Here is a 14,933-nt window from a genome sequence, read left to right as displayed (position 1 = left end):
ATTACACACTTAATAGACTACAGTATAGTGTAAACATAACTTTTACATGCACTGGGAAAACAAAAACTTTATAAGACTCACTGTATTGTGATATTCATTTTATTGTGGTGGTTCTGGAACCAAACCTGCAATATCTCCAAGATATACTTACAACTTTTTAACATGGCATTTTGACACTATACTTTCATTCTAAAGAAAATGAGCATAATTAACGTATGATATTTAATGTATATATTTTAAAAGAGGGAGAGAGGTAAAGAAATAGATTAAGGGTATGGGTGTGCATATGTGTGCATACATACATATTTCTCAGCACTGTATTCTGAGAAATCCTAGAAGTAATCACTTCCCAAAAGCAATGAAAATGTGCCCAGATTTTAACTTCTAACTACAATTTTCACTGAAAAGAACACGGGTTCTTTGGAGGAATGACTAATGCCAGCCTGGGACTCAGAGAGTATAAAATGAACCATATCTTATTATGGCAGAAAGTAAGCAATTGGTTCAAAAATGATGAGAATGTGAAAAAAAAACCCACAGGAGCCAATTTGAAAATGTCTTATGTGTCCAAATCTGGAAAAATTTCAGCAGGAAAATAATTATATTAAATGAAAGCCCATTAAAGGAAATACAAATGCATGAATTCATACTAATACAGAAAATACAGGAAGAGCCTGGGCAACACAGTGAGACTCTGTCTCTACAAAAAAAAAAAAAAAATTAAATTACTCGGGTGTAGTAGTGCATGCCTGTGGTCCCAGCTACTTGAGAGGCTGAGGTGAGAGTGTTGCTTGAACCCAGGAGGTCAAGACTTCAGTGAGTCATGTTTGTGCCACTGCACTCCATGACTCTGTAAGTCATGGAGTAAGACTTTGTCTCAAAAAAAAGAAAAAGAAAAAAAAAGCTTTTATATGACAAATCTGATCGATGACTTAGGCAAAAGTCATCAATGATACTTAAACTAGTGGGTGAATCAGAGATCTACACAGTCCTACAGTATACTATCTCCCCAGAAAATACTTGCTAATTAAAAGGAGAAAAATGGAAACTTTGCAATGGAGAACGCTTTCACTGACTAATCAAAGTTAACATCACCAGTATTAAGATGAATCAAATTCATGTGTCTCATGATACAATGCACTGAGAAGTAAACACTATCACTTTTGTATTATAGTATTCCAGCCAAAAATGCATAACCCAAATCTAATCGTAAGGAAACATCATTAAACCCAAACTGAGAAACATTCTACAAAATAACTGGCCTGTATTCTTTTAAAATGTCAAGGACATGAGTGACTACTGCAGATTGAAGAATTATTCCAGATAAAATGGGACTGAAGAAATGTGACAACTAAGTACAGCATATGATCCTAGACTGGGTACTGGACCCAGATATTTTCTTCTTTTTTTTTTTAAGTTTTTTCTTTTTTTAAATTTCTATTTTAGGTTTGAGGGTACATGTGAAGGTTTGTTACATAAATAAGCATGTGTCATGGGGGGTTGCTGTACATATGACTACATCACTCAGGTATTAAGCTCAGTACCCAATTTTTTCTTTTTAAATTTTTATTTCAAAATTTAAAACTACGGCTCCTCAAAGTCACTGTTTAAATATTTTTTTAGGCCGGGCTTGGTGGCTCACGCCTGTAATCCCAGCACTTTGGGAGGCTGAAGTGGGCAGATAGCCTGAGGTCAGGAGTTCGTGACCAGCCTGGCCAACATGGTGAAACCCCGTTTCTACTAAAAATACAAAAATTAGCCAGGCATGGTGGTGGGCACCTGTAATCCCAGCTACTCAGGAGGCTGAGGCAGGAGAATGGCTTGAACCGAGGAGGTGGAGGTTGCAGTGAGCCGTTTGTGCCATTGCACTGCAGCCTGGGCGACAAGAGTGAGACTTTGTCTCAAATAATAATAATAATAATAATAATAGTAATAATAAATAAAATAAAAATAAATAAATAAATTTTAAAAAAGCAAAAGACTAGGAGAAAGAAAATGTTTGTAAATTGCACATCTAATAAGGATGTGTATCCAGATTATACAAAGAACTCTCACAAAGTAACAATAAGAAAACAAACAACCCAATTTTTCTTAATGGGCAAAAGAGTTGAACAGCATTTCACCAAAGAAGATGTATGATGACAAAAAAGCACATGGAATAACACTCCACATCATTAGTCACTAGAGAAATGAAAATTAAAGCCACAATGAGATACCACTACATACCTATTAGAACTGCCAAAATAAAAAAGACTGTAAGAAGTGAAAGTAAGGATGCGACGCTACTAGAACTCTCACACACTAGTAGTGAGAATGTAACCTGGATCAATCACTTTGGAAACCATTTGGCAATTTCTTAAAATCTTGAATATACACTTACCATGTGATCCAGCCATTCTACTCCAGAGTGTTTACCCAAGAGAAACATAAGCCTATGTTCTTACAAAGACTTGTTCACAGTAATTTCATTTATTACAGCCAACCACTTTCCACTACCTCGGCTGATGTGACATCTAGTTCAAATTACATCATCTCTAGCTTTAATTATTATACTATCTTCCTACTTCTGTCCTGTCCCCAGCCCCAACAGTGTAATCTCAAAATAGCAGCCAAGACTTTTTTTTTCTTTTTTTTTCTTTTTTTTCTTGTTATACTTTAAGTTCTGAGGTACATGTGCAGAACGTGCAGGTTTGTTACATAGGCATACACGTGCCATGGTGGTTTGCTGCACCCGTCAACCTGTCATCTACATTAGATATTTCTCCTAATGCGATCCCTCCCCTAGCCCCCCACCCACCAACAGGCCCCGGCATGTGACGTTCCCCTCCCTGTGTCCATGTGTTCTCATTGTTCAACTCCCACTTATGAGTGAGAACATGCGGTGTTTGGTTTTCTGTTCTTGTGTTAGTTTGCTGAGAATGATGGTTTCCAGCTTCATCCATGGCCCTGGAAAGGACATGAACTCATCCTTTTTATAGCTGCATAGTATTCCATGGTGTATATGTGCCAGAAGATTTTCTAAAGCATCAAGTTCTACATGAATACTTACATGATCTGACCTGCCCTGCTTCACCCACCCACCTATCTATCGACATCATCCCCTATCACTCTCCTTTACATTCCTCAGGCTCAGCCACAGCATCTCTTTGCTTTTCCTCAAATACACCAAGCATGATCTTTCCCTGGGGATTTTGCACTTGCTGGTTCCTCTGCCTGCACACTCTTTGCCCACATATCTACATAGACAGCTCCGTCACTTCCTTCAGATCTCTGCTCAAACACCATCTTCTCATTAGGGGTTCATTTGAAGAATTCTATGTAAAATAGCTAGCTTTTCACCACTATAATTGCTCCTTTTGTCCCTCCTTGATTTATTTCTCTGTAGTATTCCTCACCAACTAACATGCTATCTATTTACTTGTTTCTTTTCTTTTTTGAGACAGAGTTTCACTCTTGTTGCCCAGGCTGGAGTGCAATGGCACAATCTCAGCTCACTGCAACCTCCACTTCCCGCCTCCGAGGTTCAAGCAGTTCTCCTGCCTCAGCCTCCCGAGTAGCTGGGATTACAGGCATGCAGCACCATACCCAGCTAATTTTGTATTTTTAGTAGAGACAGGGTTTCTCCATGTTGGTCAGGCTGGTCTCGAACTCCCAACTTCAGGCGATCCGCCGACCTTGGTCTCCCAAAGTGTTGGGATTACAGGCGTGAGCCACTGCATCCGGCCCTTACTTATTTCTTTATGGTTTTTTCTTACTATCACTGCAATATAGGCACCATAAGAGTAAAAACTTTGCTTTGTCCACTGCTGTATCTCCCAGCAACTAAAGCAGTACCTGGCATATGAACGTTCGATAAATTCTTTTTGATTAAATGCATTAATAAGTGCATTACCTTTAATCTTTTGTTTGACAAACTGATAAATGTTTTCTGACATATTACAAGTAATTTTAAGTGAAAACCCTTTACATTTATTTTGTCCCATATTTGTATGTGCTGTATTTTAACATGAGTGGTCATTGTCCATTACGTCCTTCCCTCCCTCATACCCCCTCCTATCAGTCCATTCATTTTTAAATGTGACAATGCTCCCTGATCCATATCTTTGTGCTATTCCAAAGTGTTATGCCATTTTCTCTACTTCATTTCTCAAGATTCATGCGATCTGGGGAGGGGAAGAATGGTCAGATGCACAGTGCTCAGAATGTACAGTAGGCATTTTTCTAATAGTTTGGGAAGGAACTAACAGTTAAAACATAGAAGAAAGGAGGAAAGAAAAGAACACTGGCTCTTCCTGGCAGCACTATTTTCTTCACCCTGATTCTCTTGTTACTCAGGTAGCACATGGCATTTTATAGCTGCTGCTTTTATAATGTCTTAGATTATCATGATGATTGAGAGGCATAATTTGATCACCTGCTGTCAATGGTCAAGGCTGCATATTAGATATCACAATGTGTAACTGAATTAATAGAGCAGAAATTTGTCCAAAGTAGCTGCACTGTGGTTTCATCTCCAGTCTCTGATTGCATGCTACTGGTCATTGCTAGTACTTAACTAGCACAATATAAGCTTTTACTGTGATGCCATTTTCTCACCCAGTCTGGCTGAGGTAACCTACTTGCTTACAGCAAGAAAACTGACTCAGGAGTTGCTAAGATGCTTTGCTGCTTAAAGAATCGTTATAATATGATCTATGTGAGGGATGTGAGATAAGTTGAAAAAAACCAAAGAATCAAAAATAAGAATAAATCCTGACAAGGGGGATTTGAAAGCTTTTAGGAACATGAAAGAAGCAAATGTAAGAAATTACAGAGGAGGCCGGGCGTGGTGGCTTACGCCTGTAATCCCAGCACTTTGGGAGACCGAGGCAGGTGGATCACAAGGTCAGGAGATTGAGACCATCCAGGCTAACATGGTGAAACCCCGTCTCTACTAAAAATACAAAAAAAAAAAAAAAAAAGGAAAAAAAAATTAGCCAGGCGTGGTGTCAGGCGCCTGTAGTCCCAGCTACTAGGGAGGCTGAGGCAGGAGAATGATGTGAACCCGGGAGGTGGAGCTTGCAGTGAGCTGAGATTGTGCCACTGCACTCCAGCCTGAGCGACAGAGTGAGACTTGGTCTCGAAAATAAAAATAAATAAAAAATAATGAAATTACAGAGGGAAGATTTTGCTGTGCTTCCAACTGAGAGTACAAATAGAAGAAAGGAAAAGAGGAATACTAAATGGCAAAAGAGTTCACCATCAGATAGTTATCTCCTCTGCATGGAATGAACGAGGTTGAAATTAAACAGATATTATTTACAGAAATGACTTAACTGGTAGACACTTTTTAGATCAAACCTCACTACAGGTGACGATCTTACACCAGCTCATTTTCAGCCTCCCCCAACCCTGAGTAACCTCACCATATACCCCTCTGCTATGCTTCATGACCTGAATACTGCAATTGTTACTGCTTCCTGAAGTGGATCATAACACTACATATTCCAAGACTACAAAATGAGGTGTTAGGACCCAAAAGATGATTGCCACGGGTGTTCTTAATCCTAAAAAAAAATTTTACACGAAACACTATACACTACCCTTGTACTCACTGATCACCCTGCAAGATACCAGACCCCTATCCGGAGTACCAGAAGGGAAGCTCACTACTTCTTCCTTTTGATTCTCTTCCCTCTTCCTACACAGACTTAATGAAGACATCTGCCTGACAATATTCAGCTTGTCAAATTAGACAAGAAACAGCCAAATCTGCCTTGTCATCTGTGTCCAAAAAAAAAGAATCTAAAGAAAAGATGTCAGAAATACATATGCTTTATCTTGCCCTCAGCCCATTCTTGCTAATTATAAAAAAGAATGATGGATGCTGAATGGTTTTACAATTCTCTTAATTTTGATGTTCCCTTATGAAAAATGAATCTTTATTACCATTGGAGCCCATGAGCAGCATGCACTAACTGGCTCTGACGGGGAGAAAAATTGCTTAAGAGAAGAGTGGAGAGTAAAAATATGTGGCTTTTTCACCAGTTTGAATGCTTGAACCAATATGCAGAATACCCTAGCTGCTAGAGAGAAAGATGGAAGTTGGACAGAGGAAAGGTAAAGCTGATGCTCTGAAAGGTTTGAAAAGCAATTCTAGAGGCCAGGGGTGGTGGCTCATGCCTGTAATCCCAGCACTTTGAGAGGCCAAGGCAGGCAGATCACAAGGTCAAGAGATCGAGACCATCCTGGCTAACACGGTGAAACCCCGTCTCTACTAAAAATACAAAAATTATCCGGGCGCGGTGGCGGGCGCCTGTAGTCCCAGCTATCAGGAGGCTGAGGCAGGAGAACAGCGTGAACCTGGGAGGTGGAGTTTGCGGTGAGCCGAGATCATGCCACTGCACTCCAGCCTGGGTGACAGAGCAAGACTCCATTTCAAAAAAAAAGAAAAGAGAAGCAATTCTAACTTCCCACAAAACTAGAATTAGACCATTCAAATTTATTCCCTCTCCTCTCTCCTCCTTTTCTACATCTCAGCAGCACCCTATATGTAATGTAAAAGACAATGAAAAAACAAAGAGACTATCTCTCATGCTCACTTGGGAATTAGTTGTTTGTGTATACTATTGTAAAGTATTGTTGGGCAGACATACTGTGATTTAAAATCATTTCCTTGATTATTTCCTCAAAGCCAGAGGCAGTGGCTGACACCTGGAATCCCAGGATTTGGGGAATTGCTTGAGGCCAGGAGTTTAAACCCAACCTGGGCAACATAGCAAAACCATCTGTACAAAAATCTTAAAGAAAAGGAAAACTAGCTGGGCTTGATTGGTAGGCTGAGTGGGGAGGATGGTTTGAGCCCAGGAGTTTGAGGCCACAGCAAGACATGGAGGCACCGCTGAACTCCAGCCTAAATGACAGAGCAAGACATTGTCTCAAAAAAAAAAAAAAAAAAAAACCAAAGTATTCTTTCCTGTGATTTGTAAAGTTCTCTTTAGACTCTCCTTCCCTACAATATTTCAACTGGTGAAAAACTCAACCAAAAAATATTAGTTCCTTCCTGGACATTGGTCTTCACTGGTTGCCCAATCCATTCACCTTCCCCGGATTTCCTTCTGGGAAAATGTCCCTTCCTCATTGTGTGTGGTCATGGCGGTGAAGGCAATTGCCCGTCTTGGGAAACCAAGTGTTCCAGATCCTTTTTCTGGTAGTCCCAAGGGTCAATTGTGTGACTTAACTCCAGCCAATCAGTTATCTTTCTTCTGGGACTATGAATATTGAGCAAATAACACAAGAATGAAGAAAATATTGTAGAGGTGATTTCAGTTCAGTGGCAATAAAAGGGAAGAGGTATGCTAACCAGACAAGTTTTGCCATGAGATGGTTCTGTTCTTCCCGCTTCCTGGTTTTCTAAATCCCCTTTTGCTCCTCTCTGTTCCCAAGCCTTGCCTTGTAGCCTGTTAGCCTGTTATCCTCACGTACGCAAGCACCATATCCATCCCTTCCCCTGCCACCAATGTCCTAAATAAATGTACTTTGGTTTAAGCTAACAGTAGTCAGTTTCTGTTGATCACAATTAGGGTAACTGATAGAATACTCTAGAGATGAAAGTGAGACTACAAAAGATCATTTGCAAACTATTTTTTATTGCCACAAAACTACTTGTGAAGGGAAAATTTGATAAGGTTTTTGTTATGTGGAAAAATAGACCACACAACTTGTAATGAAACATATTTTAAACTATTTTCTCTTTTAAATAATTTCAGTATGTCCTGGGAAAATGGAAGCCATCAAATTTTAAAAGAAAAATAGGCAGTTAATGATGTGAGGACTGTCCCTCCACTTTAGGACAGAGTTAGGGGAAAGGATATTAATAGATAATACCAGAGATTTTAAACTTGACAGCGTAAAGCCTGAAAAATTATAAAATTTATCTAGATTAGGGAGAATGCTGGATCAAAGATTGAATGACCAGAGTAATGGCAGTGGAGTGAGCAGATATGACAAGAGGACATGTCATCAATGGCCCCAATTAATACTCTTGTTGACAGGCAGCTGAGTCATTAAATGACAGTGAACGAAAAACTGTAAATGAGTAGAGAGAACCCATGGGTAGGAGAAAACAGCTTAAAAAAACTGAATGATACTCTCATAGCTTGATAATGGCTCCACTTAGTTAATGCTAGTTATTAATTTTTACTGATAAACTTTAGTATGTATGTATCACTAACTTTATCAGGAGATTACTTTTCATGTATATCTCTGCCATTTTAATTTTTTGATATGATAGGGAAAAAATGCAAAGATGAAGAATTCTGTGTCATAGTAATGTCCCATATCATGAGCAACACAGAGCTTGGACTGAATGGGTGAGTGTGTGTGTGTGTGCGTGCACGCACACGTGCATGTGTGTTGAGCATAAGTATACAGAAAAGCAAGACGAATGAATGGAAATCTATGCTTGAATTGCCTGAATCAAGATTCATGCTGGAGAGAAATGAAAACCAACATAAAGACTGTAGTTGAGACTATAAGAAATGATGCATGCTTAAGAAGTACTGAGAATAGAAAAAAAATAGCAGAATTCTGATACAAGAGTTCTGAGAGACACACACGCTAAAGAGAAAGAAGAAGCAGCAAAAAAAATATCAGGGAAACTGGCTAAAGAAGTATCAAGGGAACTAAGAAAATACACTATTCAAGGGAGAGAGAGATTCAAGAGAAATGCTGCACACATCAAACTGATAAAGAAAGGGCCTCCAGATTGGGTTCTGCGTAAATGCATTATTGCAGCATTAGCAACGTTTTTCTGATTTTTAATTAAAACACATGTATTACTAAACTTGGTAATATATTGAAAAGCATTTGGAATATACCAAAGATCTATTTTGACATTTTACTGCAATATAATTATTTCCAGAGAACAGGGATGTCTATTTTAGTGGCAAAAATTACAGTCAAGGACCAGGCGTGGTGGCTCATTTCTATATAATCCCAACACTTTGGAAGGTCGAGGCGGGTGGATCACTTGAGGTCACGAGTTCAAGACCAGCCTGACCAACATGATGAAACCCCGTCTCTACTAAAAATACAAAATTAGCTGAGCGTGGTGGTGCACGCCTGTAATCCCAGCTACTTGGGAGACTGAGGCAGGAGAATCGCTTGAATCCAGAAGATGGAGGTTGCAGTGAGCCGAGATCACGCCATTGCACTCCAGCCTAGCCAACAAGAGTGAAACTCCATCCAAAATAATAATAATAATAATAATAATTACATTCAGAGACATGGAGCCTGCTAGCACCAAAAAAAAAGTGTGCTTGACTAGCATCAAAGGAACGAAAGAAGTTGAGTCCAGAGTTAATCCCCGTCATAGTTCTACATATTTATGATTTGTTTTGTTATTCTACATGGCGAGAAAACTACTTTGGAATCAAGCAAACTTGTTTGTGCTCAGATCAGCTGCTTTCTAGGTGTGTGATCTCACAGTTATTTAATTTCTTCAAGCCTCAGTATCCTCATCTATAAAATGGAGCAAATAATATCTACTTCAGTGAGGGATGCCTTCCTTAGTGTTCTTAATTATGGCCGATTCTATATAAAGTGTTTGATATTAGAGTTGTTTTTTAATGCCTGTACCTATCTGGTAAGATTTCAGAAGCTCCAAATTATGGTTGGGCACAGTGGCTCATGCCTGTAATCCCAGCACTTTGGGAGACCGAGGTGGGCAGATCATCTGAGGTCAGGAGTTTGAGACCAGCCTGGCCAACATGGTGAAACCCTGTCTCTACTAAAAATACAAAAAGTGGCTGGGCATGGTGGCACATGCCTGTAATCCCAGCTATCCGGGAGGCTGAGGCAGGAGAATCACTGGAACCCGGGAGGCAGAGGCTGCAGTGAACTGAAATGTCACCACTGCACTCCAGCCTGGGCAATAGAGCGAGACTCCATCTCAAAAAAAAAAAAAAAAAAGGAAAGAAAAAAGAAAAAAAGAAGCTCCAACTTACTTGCCTTCTTTCCTTGTCACCATCAACATCATCAACGCCTCCGCTCCATACTTAGATTGAAACCCAAACTTCCCACTCCAGATTAAATCCTTTGGCTAAAGAATGTCCTGGTTTAAAAGATTAAAAATACTGAAATATAACACATTAGGCTTGTCAGTCAGTTATGCCTCGATGGATAAGTTTATTAAATTTTTGACTAAGAGTGTATTTTAATGGGGGTAAAAAAGTCATTGAAAGTCCTGAACCCATTTGGAATAGTAGTATAAGTGTATCATCCTGAGAAGGAAAACAGGGCAAAATGGGGAACCTGGAAGCACAGAAACAAACTTTATCTCCTTTATGGATATCTCTCAGGATCTAACTTAGTTTAGAAAGTGTTATGTCAGGCAGGGTGGAGAGAGGAAAAAAAAGATCTGTTCAATATTCAACAGTTATGACTTTCTAAAGTGCCATGAGGGTAAAATATAAAAGCTTTTATTAAAATTCAAGCATTCATAATACATTTTTATTTATAGATAGCCTTTATTCCCAAAGCTCTTGGGACTTTGCAGACACATTACAATTCAACCTCAATTTATCTTCACAAGTGTGTCACTAAAGTGTGTAAGGAGTAGCTATAACTCTATTATCTTCAGATTACAGATATAGAAACGAAAGCAGAGACAGATAAAGTAATTTATCTATGGCCTCACTACACGTAAGTGGTTGAGCAGGGAACAGAGCCAGTCATGTAATAGATACCTCTCGTGTCAGATAAGGACATCAGCATCCCATCCCAGCTAGGACCTGCCTTTTGCTGAATCCTTAGTACCAAAAAATAGAAGGTTGGGAAGATGGAAGGTCCTATTCAGAGAAATAAAATTTAACAGTTCAGTCTCTGACAAATCATTGCTGACATGGTGGTTGTGGATTTGATGGCTGTGAGGTGAGACAGAAGTTGAGGCTAGTCTAAAGGGCAGAGCAGTTTCTGGCCATTAGATGAACAGCCGTGTGCTCTAAAGCCTGCTCTGCTGCACCTCCCACCATTCCTGCCTTCAGCCAGCTTCAAGCCCAGCGTGGCTTGCAACTTCGGCTCAGCTGAATGGGTAATGAACCCTAACCTAGCCCACCCACCCACCAAATCGGCCTCTGCCACTCTCTGTCTCTAAGGTAAAACTGGAGCATACATCACTCTGACACTGAGCCAAATTCTGAGGCAAGGTTTTCACTTTGTTTTTCCACCAGTTATTTTCTTTCAAAGGTCATTGTTCAGAAGAAAACAAAGGAAAGCTAGCATGAATATTTTCGGGAAAGGATAATAAACAAGCACTCATTCATTATTTTTGTTTATAAAAATCTACTTTCCTTTCTTGAGAAAAATGAAATAAGATGGTAGAATAATTACTAAAATTGGATGTTTGACAATAAATGGTTAAGATTACTTATTTCAGGTAAAGATATATAAAGATGTATAAAGCCTTAAGCCAAAGTCTTATTGTTTACGATTGTAACAAACTTGAATTTAGGTGAAAAAAACTGGATTCGAAAATGCATGGTTGGCTTAAATACAAACTTCTCACTCTGATGCTTGAAGCAAACCAAAATAAAGCCCCCCCCCACCACCATTTTTATAGTCTCCTTTTTTCTATTCCCCTAAGTAGACCTCTCAATATAATTAAATCATATTATTTCCTCTTCCAAAATACATTTTACATTTTCTTTTATCTTTGTTAGAATGTTGCCACTGCTTAAAATGTACTTCCCTTCCATCCCAATTAATAATGATAAAAGATTTTATTCACCAGGGAGTTACAACAACTCTAAATTTATTTGTGTCTAATGCGATGACCTCAAAAAGAGTAATTCATTTCAGAACTACAAAAAGAAATTTGTGAATCCACAATAAAAGAGGCAGATTTTAACACAACTCTTACTAACCAATAGAATAAAAAGACAAAAAATCAGTAAGGATATAGAAGATTTGAATAACAGCATAGCAAACTTGTCCTTTTCTACTACATACAGAATATAGTATTTATTGAAATTGGGTTCTCAAGAAGCTAAAAAAAGAATAGGAAATTAAATCACAAATTTAAACTTACGAAAGAGCAGAAATTGGGGTCTGTTACATATTCTTGTGTTTTGGTGGTTGTTCTGTTTTTAATAACTCTTTCAAAATATAAAAACCATTCTTAGCTCACTGGCCCAAACAAAAACAGGCCATGAGCCAGGTTGGCCTGAGAAGTATAGTTTGCCAACTCCTGCTTTAGATCATATGGATATTAAAATGATCATAACAAGGTATTATAGGCCGGCCACAGTGGCTCACGCCTGTAATCCCAGCACTTTGGGAGGCCAAGGCAGGAGGATTACTTGAACACAAGAGTTCAAGACCAGTCTGGGCAGCATGGTGAGACTCATCTCTACAAAAGAAAAAAGAATGTATTATTTTTTAAATTTCATGTCAATAAATTTTAAAATTTAGATGACATGGCTGGGCATGGTGGCTAACGCCAGAAATCCAGCACTTTGGGAGGCTGAAGCAGGCAGATCACTTAAGTCCAGGAGTTTGAAACCAGCCTGGGCAACCTGGAAAAACCCCGTCTCTACTAAAAACACAAAAATTAGCTGGGCATGGTGGTACACACCTGTAATCCCAGCTAGTTGGGAAGCTGAGGCACAAGAATCTCTTGAACCCGGGAGGCTGAGGTTTCCATGAGCTGAGATCATGTCACTGCACTCCAGCCGGGGCAACAGAGTGAGACTCCATCTCAAAAATAAATAAATAAAATAAAATTTAGATGACATGGACAAAGCACAAGCTACCAAAACTAAGACAAGAATAAAAAGTCTAAATGGCCTGTTGAAGATACTGGATTCTCAATTTAATTCCTTCCCACAGAGAAAATGACAGGCCCAGATGGTTTGCTGGTAAATTCTACCAAACGTTTAAACAGACTTTTCTAGAGAACAGCAAATGAGGCACTATTTCTCTTTATTTTTGAAGTTATTATGTTAATGTTGATATCAAACCATGACAAAAATGCTTTAAGAAAGAAAAAGTCTAAGTCAATATCACTCAGAGCACAAACTGAAAAAATCCTAAACAAAATTCTAACAAATCAAATTTAGCAAAATATAAAAATCTGAGTTCATTCCAAGAGTGTAAGATTGGTCAAAGATTTAAAAATCAGTCAGTGCAATTTATCACATTAGTGGAAAAGAGAAAATTCATATGATCATTTAAATAAATAAATACTGTGATAAAATTCAAAACATATTCATTATAAAAATTCTCATCATACTAGGAATAGAAGGTAATTTTCTTATTTTTTAAAGAGTATGAAAAGGAAAGATACAGCAAGCTTTATGCTTAGTGGTGAAATGGTGAAAGCTTTCTACTGAGATCTGGAAAAAGATGGGTATGTCTGTCGTCACCACTTCCTTTCAATATTGGAAGAAGGTAGTCACCAGTGCAGAAAGGGAGCCCAGCTAATACAGAAAAACAAAAGGGAAAGAAAATGGAGAACGGGGGGAAAGACTAGAAAGAAAGAAATAAGAAATAAAACCCAGATGATATGTGCATGTGTTCACAGAAGTGCCAAAAGAATGACAGAAAATTAGCATTAACAAGACAGTTCATCAAAGTTGCTACATAATGAATAAAGCATTCCTTTTCCTACTTCAAGTCAGGAAGAATATTCTCCTGTTATCTTCTAGAAGCTCCAGAAGCTCCTAAATGTATTACTTTATGCCAGCAATAAACAGAAAATAAAATTTTTAAATGATACTCTTTATTATAAACCAAAATGCTCAATTATTAAATATTAAATCTAACAAAAGACATGTAAGACCTCTATACAGAAAGCTATGAAACACTGAGAGACATTAAAGAAGACTAAAACAAAACGAGAGACATACCATGTTCATGAGTTTGAAGACTCAATAATGTAACGCCAATTTTTTTCAAACTGCTGTATAGAGTCAGTACAATCCCAGCTAAAATCTTAACCCATTTTTAAATTTGTTTTATAAATGTGTGTTTATATATGTTATGTGTGTGTTTATATTTATGTGTATGTATATTTGTCTTGTTGTTGTTTTCATGGAACTGGAAAAGCTGGTCCTAAAATGAAAATGCATCAAAATGCAATTGCGCCAGTCTGGTTCCAAAATGAAAATATATAGAAATGCAATAGACTCAGAATAGTGAGGATATTCTTGAAGAAGTACATGATGTGAGGACTTACTCTACAGGACATTGATACACCCTAAATATAAAAATAATTAAGACAATATGGTGTTGATTAAAGGACAGACAATAAAACAATGAAATGAAAACAAAATTCCAGAAATAGACCTGTTCGTATCTAGATCCTGAATTACAATTAACATGACACTTCAGAATAGTAGGGAAAGCATAACTTTACAATAAATGTTGCTGACAACATTGGATATCCCCATAGGTGAAAAAAAATGGACTTTAAACTCAATCACACGCCATTCAGAGAAAACAATGCCAGAGAGATTGCAAATTTAAGTATGAAAAAACAAAATTCTGAAGCTTCTAGAAGATATTAGTAGTATTTCTTCATGACCTAGATAGAATTGGAAAAGACTTCATAAACAGGGCATCAAAACCAAGATCACAAAAAGATTAATTAATGCTTCTATATCAAGTTTATTGAGACACCAATAAGACAGTAAAAAGTAAGCCATGAGTAGGAGACAATATTTTTAGTATATATGAACAATTCTACAAACCAATAATAATAATAAAGGTGAACAACCAAATAGAAAAATGTGCAAGAGATTTGAACAGCCAACTCACAAAAGATGATATTCAAATAGTCAATGAAAGTATGAACATGTGAAAGGTACTGAACTCATTGGTTAATGTAAACTCAGGGAAAATGTAAACTAAAAGTAGATAAAGTACCACTACAAACCCATCAATGTGGCCAAAAC

The sequence above is a fragment of the Macaca nemestrina genome, chromosome 10, assembly GCF_043159975.1.
Source record: "Macaca nemestrina isolate mMacNem1 chromosome 10, mMacNem.hap1, whole genome shotgun sequence".
Lineage (NCBI taxonomy): Eukaryota > Metazoa > Chordata > Mammalia > Primates > Cercopithecidae > Macaca > Macaca nemestrina.
The sequence above is the reverse complement of the archived record's forward strand: the minus strand, read 5'-3'. Positions refer to the sequence as shown.